A 15,457-nucleotide genomic window follows, 5' to 3' on the forward strand; every position below is an offset into this window, starting at 1 on the left:
AGAGGAAGATATTTGTTCTGAGGCGGATTCATACGGAGGTGACCACTCCTATTTACCCCCCCCCAAGTTGTTTGCTCTAACTTGGCATGATGATGTTGGTCATATCATGCATATGTTGCCTTGCAGTGCCTACTTTTGACATCATATAAGTCATCTTCTTAGTTTAGACATGTTCTGTAATGCCACCTATTTAGTTTCTATATCATACATGTGAATTAGGCAATCTCACCTCTTTTAGCTAGCCATAATATATGTGAAATATGCAATGGCATCCTGTTTAACTAGGCATCATATATTTGAATTATATCTTGCCAATCCTTTTCTTCATTACATTTTCATTTGCCGACAATGTTTGTACATTCAACTACTCTTCCTGTGAATCAGCCATTTGAGTGGGTGATGGAAAAATCTGGAGTGAAAACAAGGTCTTCAGAGTAGATAGTGCTACCTGTCGAAGCAGATCTCTTGTTGGGTCCCGATAGCTCCTCAGGGATGGATTCAGAGACAGGTGACCAGTCCTATTCCCCACCAAGGTGTATGCTCTAACTTGGCACGATTATACTGCTCATATCATGCATATAGTGTCTTGCATTGCATAGTTTAGACATCATATACACAATATAACACCATGTTCTTAGTTCAGACATCATATATGTGAATGCCCTCTGCTTAGTATATAAATCACACGTGTGAATTATATCATGCAATCCTAATTATTTAGATAACATGTATGTGAATTATGTCATGTGAACCTGATTACTAAAGACATCATATAATTATCTCATGTCATATTGTTTAGTTAGTAATCATATCTTTAAATTATGTGATGCTAAGCTATGCAGTTTAGATAGACATCATATATGTTAAATTATGTCATGCTATCCTTTTTAGTTAAACAATATACATGTGAACTATTGCATCTATCTCTCATACAAGGTCTGTACATTCCACGACTTTTCTTGTTTATCAGCCATTTAAATTGGAGGGCGTGATGGCAGTATCTAGCGGAGTAAGAAAATGGTCTTCAAAAAAAACAGTGCTACCTCTTGGTGGAGATAGCACCCCGGTTGTACATGCACGAGAACCATCCCTACCACACATAACCCAAAATCTTGCAGATTGTACCCCTACTCCGATGGACAGAGAACCAGCTTCACCCAATCTAACCCCAACCCAGCAGATAGTAACCCAGTTCCAGTTGAGATAGCACCATCTCCAGCACAGAGCTCCCAAACAAGAGCACAATATGGCAGCTCCAGTGCCCAAAGCGCCAGTACTACCACCGTGAACCCCAACTCCACCATTTAGTACACATATTCTTGTGGATGAAGCACAACTAGCCATTCGTAGTTTAGCATCTATCACATTTGATGTTGTTAAATCCTATGTGCATATGTTCCCATCATGGAAATATTATACAGAAAATGAAGGAAAAAGCCAGTTGCAGGTGTTAGATACCATTTCGGCCCACAATGCGGTCCGTTATGGGCCTGAAGAGGAACTGTTCTCATTTAAGATTCCATTGCTATGGTGCATACTGCTTTGCTCTTGTATCACTGTATTTACTCATACAAAAGAATCCAATCGAAACTCCAATGGCACAACAGGTATGTTTAAACATGTTTCTTCAACATGTTTGCTCTTCTAAATTGCTCTGTTGATTTCAATTTCAATTGTGTATACAATTGACTTCTCATATCATGGACATTACTAGCATCACAACAGAGCCAATAGTGTTGTTGTACATGTATACCCGTGTTACCCATCTGAAATCTTGTTGTGCTGTGTAGTTTCCCACACTTGTATTCTTTCAATGCTGATTTGCCTTGAACTCATATGATTTGAACCATGTCTCTATTTTGATTTGGCAAGACAATGCAGTGACCATAGGACATATTATATATATATATATATATATATATATATATATATATATGTTTGTTTGATGCTTTTATTATTTACTACTTGGCAATAGAAGACTTGGTAGTTTAATCCTGTCCACCTTACTACTGAACTAGTTCACCGAAATGAGTTTCATATACTACATGCCAAACATGTTATGTGTCTGCTTGTTTGTTCTTTTAGAATGCTGACAGAATATTTGGGAAGAGTACCTTATTAAGCAATGGCAAAGGAAGTAATGTAGATAAGGTTTAGGATAGTGAGATATCCTTGTTGGTCTCCAACAAAGCTGATAAAACAGCTATGGAAAATTATCTTGAATATAGTGAGACAACCCCAAAATAATGTCTTGATGTAGTGTTCGAGTAACTGGCCACTACCGTTGCCACAAGCACTTCGAACTCACTGTCTGAATCAGTTCAGTTTCTTGAGTCTCAACTACAAGCTGAAAGACATTGATCAGATGTGCTGCGACAAGAAGCTGAAGGACCGCGGAAGTCCCTGGAGAATTCAGATGCATACTTTCTTGTGCAACAACAAGCGTTGGAGGATTTTAGCGCCAAACGGGAGAAAGCTAATAAGCTTGCTAAGCTTATTGCCAGCATGGTCGATACCCATGATAACATTTCTTGAGCTCTTGTGAAGTTGTTTCAGTTATGGACTTGTTTTGCTATCGCGTTTATTTGCACCGGTGGCAAATTTAGAGAGACGGTGTATGTAATATGCTGCTTTGTTCCCTATATTTGCACTGGTGGAGAACTTTGATGCCTAGTGGATGTAATATGTGTAATAGCCATAATAGCCTAGCGTTAGTTGCTTGCTTATTTATTTCCTTGTTGTCTTCTTTATTTGTTTGCTTGTAGTCAGGGCAGTTCTTCTTCCACGGTTTGCTTGTGGTCGTAATAACCTATTTTTTTAAACTAGGCCACAATAACCATGGGGAACATACGGACCATTGCCACCATGGTCATGGTATCTGCTGTAGTGACCATGGGCCTCCTATGGGCCTTCTACGGGCCGTAGAATCAATGAGCCTTCTACGGTTCGTATGCTCGATTGGTCAAACATGGGCCAATAACGGACTGCATTGTGGGCCGAAATGGGCTAGAATGAGAATCGCCCATTCATGGGCCGACCATAACGGGCCGTTAATAGTCCGATGAGTATAACGGGCTTAATTCTATCTACAGGCATAACATGCCGTTAATAAGTCGTATTTGATGACGCTATGAATACGACCCAACGGATTAACGGGACACAAGTGGGCCGACTTTAACCAGGGGCTGAATTTGGCTCACAACCGGAATAGGCTAGTAACAAACCGTAGGTAATCGATTGCTGCAAATCAGCCCAAGAATAAATGGGCCCTTATAAGGACGAACAATAACACGAGCAGGAAATGGACCAACGGAATAATGGGCCTTTAATGGGCACAAAGAGATATACTGTTCATTATGGGCCAGTTTCACCACGTGCCGTTAGTGGTCCAAGAGTTATACAGGGCCTCACATGGGCCTAAAGACGTCATGGGCCTGCTACTTCTTGATCTTGCGCTGGTTTTTCCCTTGAAGAGGAAAGGGTGATGCAGCAAAGTAGAGATAAGTATTTCCCTCAGTTAGAGAACCAAGGTATAAATCCAGTAGGAGAGAGCACACAAATCACCAAGACCTACACAAACAATCAAAAACCTTGCACCCAACGCGATAAAGAGGTTGTCAATCCCTTCAGGGTTACCTACAAAAGTGAGATCTGATAGAGATAGATCAAACTAAACAAAAGATAAAGTAAATATTTTTGGTATTTTTGGTTTATAGATCGGAAAGTAAAAGATTGCAAAATAGTAGATCGGAAACTTATATGATGGAAAATAGACCCAGGGGCCATAGCTTTCACTAGTGGTTTCTCTCAAGATAACAAATAATATGGTGGGTGAACAAATTACTATCGAGCAATTGATAGAAAAGCGCAAAGTTATGACGATATCTAAGGCAATAATTATGAAATATAGGCATCACGTTCATGTCAAGTAAACCGACTCCTGCCTCCATCTACTACTATTACTCCACACATCGACCGACTCCTCCCTGCATCTAGAGTATTAAGTTCATGAATAACAGAGTAACACATTAAGTAAGATGATATGATGTAGAGGAATAAACTCAAGCAATATGATGTAAACCCCATATTTTTATCCTCGATGGCAACAATACAATACATGCCTTGCTGCCCCTACTGGGAAAGGACACCACAAGATTGAACCCAAAGCTAAGCACTTCTCCCATTGCAAGAAAAACCAATCTAGTTGGCCAAACTAAACCAATAGTTCGAAGAGAATTACAAAGATATCAAATCATGCATATAAAAATTCAAAGAAGATTCAAATAATATTCATAAATCCACAATTCATCGGATCTCGACAAACACACCGCAAAAGAATATTACATCAGTTAGATCTCCAAGAACATCGAGGAGAACATGGTATTGAGAATAAAAGAGAGAAAAGGAGCCATCTAGCTACTAGCTATGGACCTGTAGGTCTTAGGTAAGCTACTCATGCTTCATTGGAAGGGTAATACAATTAATGTAGAAGCCCTCTATGATCGAATCCCCCTCCGGCAGGATGCCGGAAAAGGCCCCTAGATGGGATCTCGCAGGTACAGAAGGTTGCGACAGTGGAAAAGTGTTTTCGTGGATGCTTCTGGTGGTTTGGGGATATTTGGGAATATATAGGATGAAGAATTAGGTCAGGGGAGTCACAGGGGGGCCACAAGGCATGGGGCATGCCCTACCCCCTGGGCGCACCCTCCCCCTTGTGGCCGCCTCATGGCTCTTCCGACTTGATCTCCAAGTCTCCTGGGTGTCTTCTGGTCCAAGAAAAATCATCGCAAAGGTTTTATTCCGTTTGGTATTCCTTCTCTGCGAAGCTCAAAAACAAGGTAAAACATAAACTAGCACTGAGCTCTAGGTTAATAGGTTAGTCCCAAAAATAATATAAAGTAGCATATTAATGCATATAAAACATGCAAAACAGATAATATAATAGCATGGAACAATCAAAAATTATAGATACGTTGGAGACGAATCAGGGCCATACATGGGCCGGAAGTTACAACGGGCTGAAATCATATTGGACGGCCCAGATGACGCCATAATGTGTCGTGTGTTAATGGGTTTTAAATGGGCTATATGCGAACATGCCGTTAACATGCTTTCAGCGGGCTGGGTTGTTACCTTTTGAACAGGTCAAATGGGCAGGCCTTTTGACTTGAATGGGCCACTGTTGGACCGATCCACGTGTCGACGTATCATAGGCGCGTCCCGTCAATTTGCTAGGTGACATCTATCCCAACGCTGAGCCGACACATGGATCCGCTAGCGAATGAGAATTTTACACATGGACAATCCCCATTGGTCATTGTTGTTAACGGGTTATCGGATCGAAAACTGGACCCGATAGCTTAACAGTGACCCGTTACGGTGGATGCCATGTGTCAGTTACCCTTTATGAAAGCACTTCCATGACGCGTCATTTATCGTCATGGAAGTGAACACTTCCGTGATGATAATTTTGGTATTGTTATGGAACACTTCTACGACAGCACATGTATGACTATCTGGATTCCGTCATAAAGTCATCATGAATGTACATGCATGACAGAAAACGTGACCTACTATGACAAACACGTAAAATCATGGAAGTGGTTTTTTATTGTGCGCTTGAACTCCTACTGAGGGATCTGACAGTATTTCACACCATCGGGTGTAATAGGATTGATGCTATGTGGACGCTAGTGGGGATGTTGGCTCGACACAGTGCCGGTCCTATGGTACTACAATTATGTGCAACAATCAATGCACGTGTGGATATGCACTTGCATATTACTATGGAATATTACTGATCGACTAAAATTAGACTATGTGCAAAAATTTGTGCGGATGCAACGCAAGATAAGAGACACATTTATTGTAATTAAGAAGATGCCAGTTCTAGCTATTGTTTGCTCGCGTGCAATATTGTCCAAAGCTATCTCTAGCTATGTTTTTATAGCTGGTTAATGGCATGTGTAACAGGTTTTCTATATATGAGGCTCTGACCATGCACCCTCAACGCATTTAAACCCTCATCCTCAACAGAGAACAAGGAGAGTCCATGTTGCGACACCTCCTCTAGCCTTATCAGTGCTCCTTGTCGCCCCCTCATCCAGCTCCTCTTTCGTCAGTCTTCCTTCACATCGGAGTAACCTCCGCCGTGTATGTGTATGCGTTTGCTCTTTCTTGGTTGCATATGGTGATTTATATTGGTTAATCTGTGAATTTGTCCTCATAGGTTCATGGATTCTTCTAGTCCGAAGAACAATGTTGATGATGTGATGGATGCCCAGATGGTGATGGAGTCTCATGGCATGCGTCGATTGCAAATTGACAAGCACTCTATTGAGTTCATGCAGATCCCCAACAACTACGTTGGAGGGGCACAAAATCTCAACAGTGCAGTAGGCATTATTGACCTCAATGTTTTGCCTCCCAACGAGGAGGAGGAGGAGCCTAAGGAAATCCTAAATGACTACTCTGGAGGCCTGTCGGGACCAGTCGATGTTATAGACATGACCGACTCTCCCATGGCTGCCAAGGATGGCGTGGGATCGTTAGTCGAGGTGGCGTTAACCAACTTCGTGCAACCTATGGCTACAATCCATGACGAAGAGGCACCCATGAACTTTGACCACTTCCCAGAGGTTCCGACAATGCTTGACTTCCTCATGGGTGGCTCCGGGGAAGCTCGGCCTCCTCCACGGGGCTCTCAGATATCATCATTCTATGCGCGGAACTCCAGGATCCTTGGACGATGAATGGCTTGTCGCAAGGGCACATGTGATGGTGATGGTCTTTTAGTTATGCAAGGAATATACATGACAATTTTTGGTGTCTACTCTACAAATTCATAGCATATGACATCCAACGTAGGTATCTCGATACTGCATTCATTCATTCATGGATCACTAGGTTTCCCTTTGATGCAAGGTTGATCTCGCCTTGAGTTCGCGGTTATCTAGAAAAAAATAAGATTTTTTTGTTTTGGGTTTGAGTTCTGTAATTCGATGAACAACTAGAACTCAAGTGATATATTATGGTGATTTTTTATCCATTGGGGGACAAGTATCTCATGCAATTGTCACATCCCAGATTTTTCCAAAATATGAAATGTTTAAAAAATTGCTTGAGTGCTATTTAGCTAGATTTACCTAGGAATGGTTATATGTTGACCTTGGATGACCACTTAGCAGAGTTAGAGGCCCTACACAAGTAGTTGAATCCCTAGTCGCACAAGGTAGAAATCCGAAAAGAAAGGCCTAAAGGGGTAAAGTTGGAAAGGTAAATTTCCCAAAAGGTTGGCACCCAAGACTACGTGAACACCTCACACTAACAATCTCCAATCCACGCGTCCCTGGCCATACCCAAGCCCTGATGCCATGTCCTTGTCAGCGTTCTGGGAACCAGGGTACCCAGGCTTGCCTGTCCGCGGCCCATGTCGTGGATCCGTCGATGGCCTAGTACAGCCCATCTATGACACCTTCAAAAGAAGTCCCTCATGAGGGGCCAAGCCTAGCGAGGCAGACGACACCAAAACCTCCAGAGGGAGCGGCCTCCCCAGGCTGCCTCCTGAGGAGCGGAGTTTCCTATGCAAGTGCCCAACCTCCTGAGGTTGCGGTGACGCAAGCCATGATGACCAAGTCCAGGCGGGCGCCAGCGGGCGCAGTGGAGTAGGTTTCCTCTTTGGTGCAAAGGAGGCAAGCACAGGCGCGGAGTTCCGAGGAATCAGCCAAAGGATTCCATTCCCGTGCAACAAGACCAAGACCGCCAGGACGGCAGGATGGATGTCATCGTCGAGCCCACCGCAGTGTCACGACCAAGAGCTTTGCAAGAGAAGACCACCTTTTGTTAGAATAAGATGTACTACCTGTCCCCATTCAAATTGGCCACTATGGGATCCCTTCCCACCTACGTTTTTGGGGGAAGAGGACCAAGGCCACTATAAGTATAGGCTAGCCACCACCAAGACAGAAAGAGAACACCTTGGACTCACTCCCTCATAAGAGTAGACCTCGCGAGGTTGTTGTTCCCTTGTACTAGTTCATCCTCAGCCCCCTGTGAGGCAAATTTACACAAAGCAGGAGTAGGGTGTTACACCGCAAGGTGGCCCGAACCGGGGTAAATTGTTGTGTTCATCTTATTTCCCGTTTATACAGCTAGGCCGTGGGACGACGGGTCGATTGGCCGGAAAGGTTGAGTTCTTCGCACACACCCAGAGTTCGAACCTTTCTTGGGTCTGTGGAGCGCCCAATCCAACATTTGGCGCGCCAGGTAGGGGTGTGTCGAAGCCTCTCTTCCACACTTCACTCCATCGCCTTTCCACCGTTACTATGGCCAACGCTCACCGTGACCGTGCCAAGTGTCGGGCCGCTCGGGCCGCCCAGACGGCACTCATGGGCAACAGCGTCCCTCGCCGCTCTGCCTCCCTGGTGGCTAACGCCGCCACCGACCCAGCTGCCTGCGAACAGCAGGACTCGTCACTGCCACCATCCATGTGGCGTGATGGCTGCACCGCAAATCCATCACCCACTCCGGTGATGGTGTCGTCTTCTCATGCTTAGTGCGGGCTGGCCAACATGCAGGCTGTGCTGCTCATCGCCCGTGAGCTCCTGCGCTATCGCCTAGCCGACGACCTCTACGAGGATTTGCTTGACCGCATCGCCGAGCTTGTCAGCGCCGCTAGAGAGGCCCCTGATGGTGTCCTGGACTAGGGGGTACTCACCATGTCATCTCCTGATCTGTTAGATTGGGCCGAGGATGCCCATGGCCGTATACTCATGGGCCAGTTTGGACAGCTGCCGCATAGAAGGAAGATTCCACATGACTTGGTGATGAAGACAAGGACTCCTTCCCACCGGCGTATTCGGCTAGGACTCTTGTTATCCTAGGCCTCTGGTGCATTATATAAACCAAGGCCAGGCTAGTCGATAGAGGATATACACAATCATAATCATAGGCTAGCTTCTAGGGTTTAGCCTCTACGATCTCGTGGTAGATCAACTCTTGTAATACTCATATCATCAAGATCAATCAAGCAGGAAGTAGGGTATTACCTCCGTAGATAGGGCCCAAACCTGGGTAAACATCGTGTACCCCACCTCCTGTTACCATTAGCCTTAGACAGACAGTTCAGGACCCCCTACCTGAGATCCGCCGGTTTTGACACCGACATTGGTGCTTTCATTGAGAGTTTCGTTGTGTGATTGGCAAAGGATCAATGGTTCTACTGCAGATCAACTGCGATGTCGGCTTCTTCGTCACCGGCTCGACTGGTCACCTTGGCTTGACCGAGGACTGCGCCCTAACTCCAATCATCATGTTCGAATGAGGGCCTTCATCAACATCAACTCTGATCTCTATCAAGATCATGGAGGAATCATCCATGGAGCTCGGGGGCTCAACGTCAACATTGCCCTCGGGCGACCTTGCTGTTTTTCCAGACAGTGAACTTGTCCGCCGCCACCTCCTCCTCAAGTGTCGTTTTAACGATTGTTTAGTGGAATTGTGCGGAATTGAGTCTACAACAACCCTGAAAAATTTCGCCGAGTTCCATTGGAGGAATCTCTGGCAATCCATGATATACCGGAGCCCTGTCCAATCTAGACGAGAATCTGGACGAGTTTAGGGCGTGGTCTACAGAGCCCAGCTCGGAGGTCCTTTGATAGATCCAACCGTTCATCTGCTGAGGAATTTCCATATCTACCACCCCTCAAAATTTCAGCTCGATCCGACTGTCCAAACTCCGGGAACCTTCCGATTAGTGAATCACTTTTCAGATCTGTTTTCTGCGCGAGAACGAATCCGACCAGAATTCATCTTTTTTATGAACGAGATTTCGGACATCCTTTTTGAAGGAAGTTTTGCATGGGGTATTGTGTTTTGTTCCAAACACATCCCGCTAATTTTAAAGTCTTTTCCAATATGACCTGCACCATCGCGCCGGTGTCAAACCGGCCCGAAAACGTTGCTCCACGGCTGGTGACCTGCGGTAAACACGTCGCCGCTTTGCTGAGCCGAGCTCGACTTCTTCGGATCATCATCTCGGCAAGCCAAACAATAGTTTGGCATCGCAAAGGATAAATCATCACCAACATCGCCGCCCCCCGGATTACACGGAGCAGGCACACTGGCATTGCCGCATGGTCACTTCATCAAGCCAGCATTGACCACGTCACAAGTTACGACCTGCATCGGCATGGCCAAACTGTTGCTTCATCGAGCCAATGTCCATCATGCCAAACTACTTCAACAACTCAGTTGACATGGCAGCTGCAATATCTCCTCACCGACCTGCTTCGTCTCCTCGTCTGGACCAGGGGCTTCGTTCCCTTCATCGACCTACTCCGGAGACTTCGGCGTCGTCAACCGACCAACTTCGTCACGTTAGCTGGACCGGGGGCTTTGCCTCGGCAAGACAACATTTGCCAACACTGCCATGCCACCGCTCCATCACTCACCAGGCAATGGGTGTGCGGATCAAGTCCCAATTTCGGGAGTAACCTTTTTTCAGATTCCTACAACAGATAAACCAGGTGCTATTAATCCTAGTACTTTTTTCTTGCTTGGGTTTATTTTTTTGAAAAATTATTACTCTAGTTTGTTCCATCATCTTTACACAGGTCTGTCAAATTATGGCCGCATTAACTATGGTTGCGCGATGGTTCAGTCCGTCTCCCATCTGTAGTTCGGCGAACGCCGCATCTAGAGTCTGAACCGCCCTACAAATACAAGATTTGTCACGCCTTCACCGCGCACCAACGCCCTGCATCGACATTGGCTTCGGCACCAGGCCAAATCTCTTTAATTAAATTATTTTTGCATAAAGCAATTATGCAAGGATTATATGTATATTATTATTATTATTTCCTGGACTGCACTGTTTTATGTGTGCAGGTAGTCGATTTTCACTGCGCGGTCACTACTCCGGAGTGCCGAACTCCTTGCTCGGACACCTCGGCCTTGGGGGTTGGGACTTCGGCCATGCCGAGGACTGCGAACCTTGTCGGATCTGTCACAGATCAATGGGCATCTTCGTCCCGCCACAAGCCCGAATCGTGTCATCAACACCGAGCACATTAACCAGCTAAGTTGCTTTCATGCTCAAAGACTTTCTGTTTCAAATTTTGTTCGGTTCGACCAAGCATTATACTTTTTTGGCAAAAAGTTGTTTGTGACAAAATTCCTTGTCAAAACTTTGTTTGTGACACACAAATTCAAATACCCCATTTATTTGGGGGCTTCCTTCATGAAGCCCTTCCTCTTGCATATGATTATACTCGTACGGCTTCGTTCCTTGTTCATGTATTACGCCACAATATGCACCATATTGACCTAAGTTTCCGCAAGCTGGGTTGCCTGGCTCATGTGCTTACCCCTACGTTCCCGATTGTTCGGCTAGGGAGTAAAGGGAGCACCTCTGTGATTGTCATGACCGGGTTATCCGAGCTCGGACCTCAGACTGGGTGAAGCCGAAAGCTAGTGCTCTTATTGTTTTCAATCATGGTTGGCACACAACAAAACTCATGAGTACAAAAAATCGATTGCACAAGTCTTATAATAACAATGAGCAACCGAAGATGCTTCTTACACTTTGTTAGTAATATAGCATAAGTTCCCTGAGCGCGCTTTGTCTGTTACAACCTTATGGCCTAATTGCCTGGTTATCGGAAGCACCGTCGATATTCTCGACAACTGGAGTACATAACACTTTTTGGTCCTTGACTGAAGAGGGAGAAGCCAACGATCAGTTAAGACGCGTATAAAGTTCGGGTGCACACAGATATGATATAAGTACTTCGGTACACACAATCATTATAACATAAAATTCTTTTACCCAAGTCACTTGGGGGCTCTTAAAATTTATATGAGCTATTTTCCCAGCTTATGGCACTTTTAAACTATTTGTGTGTTTCCCGCATAAGTCTCGCAGTGCAACACCGGACACCTTTAGAGATTCGGCAAAAACATTATCAGATATTGCTATATATGCATCGGTTTTGAATTGTGTCTTTGGTCAATAGTTGGGTTGCCCGGCTCCTGTGTTTACCTCCTATGTTCCTCTTTGTTCGGCTAGGTGTGCAAAGGGAGAACCACTGCGATTGTGCTTCCGGCTCGCATGGTTAAGCACCTCAGTGGAGAAAGCCGAAAACTGACTGCCACAATAAGCGTAAACCGGTCAGTGATCCGATGATTATGTTAAATGATGGGCCGTTCATAACATTGGCCGAAGTGTTTACGGCTTGACCTCGGCTATCGCCGAACACTAACCGGGGGCTTGTAGCTAGCTTCCCCAATTTAAAGCTCATATGACTAAGTGAAAGTTATAAAGCCCGCATATCTGATTGCCTCGTTTTCGACATTGTTATTGCGGAAACACCCTGCGTAGTATCTACAAAGGGGTAGAAGCCTACGATGGGCCACATTCAACTAATAAATGGTCGCAACAGAGTCAAAATAAACATATCATCAGCCTTTGTATTTAATATACAAGGTCCGCCTTCCGTAATCATCGTTATAAAGCCATAAATATGCATCAATTTGACTTAAGATTTATTGCCAAGCTAGGTTGCCTGGCTCCTGTGCTTACCCCTACGTTCCCGATTGTTCGGCTAGGCGGTAAAGGGAGCACCTCTATGATTGTTACTACCGGGTCATCCGAGTTAGTACCTCAGACTAGGTGAAGCTGAAAGCTTGCAATCTTAAAGGATCACATTGGTCGGCAACGACGGAAGTGAAAATTTTGGTTCATTAGTACCATAGAATTCGGGAACTTTCCCCAAACTAAATCCTCAATATTTTTCTCCCACATTGATCGGAGGTGAGGTTTCATGATCATGATAAGCATGACGACCCAAAGAAAGGAACAGATAGTGACTATTTTCTTTGGAAGATGTATCTTACGTTAAAAATTAATATAACATATCTCTCTTTGTACCTTTGTTTATAAAACCGTATGGCTGGATTGCCTTGTTTGTCGTAAATCTTTGCCCTCATAAAGGCTTTATAAAGTAGGACAAACACTCCTCGGCTGCTGGCCGAGGAGGTTCAAGCTGATGGTCGGTCAACAAAGTTTTGTACAATGCGGATCCGAGCATTAATGATGTAGAGTACTTGGATACATCACTACAAAAAAATACACTTCCGTGATGATACGTGTTTGTCACAGTAGGTCGCATTTTTTGTCATGCATGTACATCCATGACAAATTTATGACAGAATCAAGATAGTCATACCTCTGCTGTCGTAGAAGTGTTCCATGACATTACCAAAATTATCATCACGGAAGTGTCCACTTCCATGATGGTAAATCACGCGTCATAGAAGTGCTTTCGTCAAGGGTGACCGACATGTGGCATCCACCGTAACGGAACGCCGTTAAGCTATCGGGTCGGGTTTTGGATCCGATAACCCGTTAACAGCCCCGACCAATGGGGATTTTCCAGGTGTAAGGTCATCATTGGCTGGAGGAAACACGTGTCAGCTCATCATTGGGACAGATGTCATCCACTCATTGGACAGAAGGCGCCTATGATACGTCGACACGTGGCACGGCTGTCACGCAATATGTGATACTATCCTAAAGAGACTCGAAGGTCCCTCCAAGGATAGAACCGCATATTGAAACGCTTTTGCAAGGTGGATATCATTACATCAACATTACATAATAGATGGGGATACATACAAGAGGCATACAATGCCACCCGAATATAACATCATCTTACATAAGAGCACCATCCCACTACGGATGAAACACAAACAAAAACTCAAACGACATCCACCCTACTAGCCCAGGCTGCCGACCTGGAACCTATCCCCTGATCGAAGAAGAAGCAGAAGAAGAACTCCAAAACACGCAAACATCGCTCTCGCGTCATCATCATCGCACAACCTGTACTTGCAACTGTTGTTGTAGTAATCTGTGAGCGACGAGGACTCAGCAATCCCATTACCATGGGTATCAAGACTGGCAAAGCTTAAAGGGAAAGGAAGGGGTAAAGTGGTGAGGTTGCAGCAGCGACTAAGCATATATGGTGGCTAACATACGCAAATAAGAGCGAGAAGAGAGCAAACGGAATGATCGTGAAGCTAGCAATGATCAAGAAGTGGTCCTGAACTCCTACTTACGTCAAACATAACCCAAAACCGTGTTCACTTCTCGGACTCTGCGAAAAGAGACCATCACGGCTACACACACAGTTGATGCGTTTTAATTCGTATCTGGTGTCAAGTTATCTACAACCGGACATTAACAAATTCCCATCTGCCGCATAACCGCGGGCATGGCTTTCGAAAGTTTAAACCCTGCAGGGGTGTCCCAACTTAGCCCATGATAAGCTCTCGTGATCAACGAAGGATATACATTCTCCCAGGAAGACCCGATCAGACTCGGAATCCCAGTTTACAAGACATTTTGACAATGGTAAAACAAGACCAGCAAATCCGCCCGATGCGCCGCCATCCCGATAGGAGATGCACATATCTCGTTCTCGGGGCAGCACTGGATAGGTCAGCCTACGAGTAAAACCAGCCCTCGAGTTGCCCCGAGGTGGCCTGGCAGTCTGCCCGGTTCGGACCAACACTTAGACAAGCATTGGCCAGGGGGGGCTAAAACAAAGATGACCCTTGGGTTGGCCGACCCAAGGGAAGGGTATAGGTGGTGGTGAGGCAAATGGTAAAACCAGGGTTGGGCCTTGCTGGAGGAGTTTTATTCAAAGTGAACTGTCAAGGGGGTCCCATAAATCACCCAACCGCGTAAGGAACGCAAAATCCGGGAACATAACACCGGTATGACGGAAACTAGGGCGGAAAGAGTGGAACAAAGCACCAGGCATAAGGCCGAGTCTTCCACCCTTTACCATGTATATAGATGCATTAATAATATAAGAGATATTGTGATATCCCAACATAATCATGTCCACCATGGAGCAATCTTCAACTTTACCTGCAACTAGCAACACTATAAAAGGGCTGAGCAAAGCGGTAACATAGCCAAGCAATGGTTTGCTAGGAAGGGTGACAAATCTTAGAGGCTGGCATGGAAAATTGGGAGGCTTGAAGAGCAAGCGATAGGTAGCGCAGCAAAGCGATAGAACGAAGCAACTAGCATAGCAATGATAGTAGTGAGATCCAGGGTAGCGGTCATCTTGCAAGCATCAAAACAACATGCTACAGCACCCCAACATTAGAACAAAAGGCATGGACATGATGTACAGGTAAAGCATGACAAAACATGAACACTGAGCTATCTCCAGAAATCACTAGAACATGCTCAAAAAGACATGGCAAGATTGCAAATAATAATAGTTTCAGACTTTGCAGAAATAACATCAGGTTGCTATGTTTAGAGCCATCAAACAACATGTTACAGGAACTTATCATGGCAAAAAAAGGCATGGCATGAACCTACGAATTGCATAGAACAAAAGTCCCTTACTGACCATGAGCCAAAAAGGAACAGAAGATA

Source organism: Triticum dicoccoides, chromosome 6B (genome assembly GCF_002162155.2).
Source record: "Triticum dicoccoides isolate Atlit2015 ecotype Zavitan chromosome 6B, WEW_v2.0, whole genome shotgun sequence".
Classification (NCBI taxonomy): Eukaryota; Viridiplantae; Streptophyta; class Magnoliopsida; order Poales; family Poaceae; genus Triticum; species Triticum dicoccoides.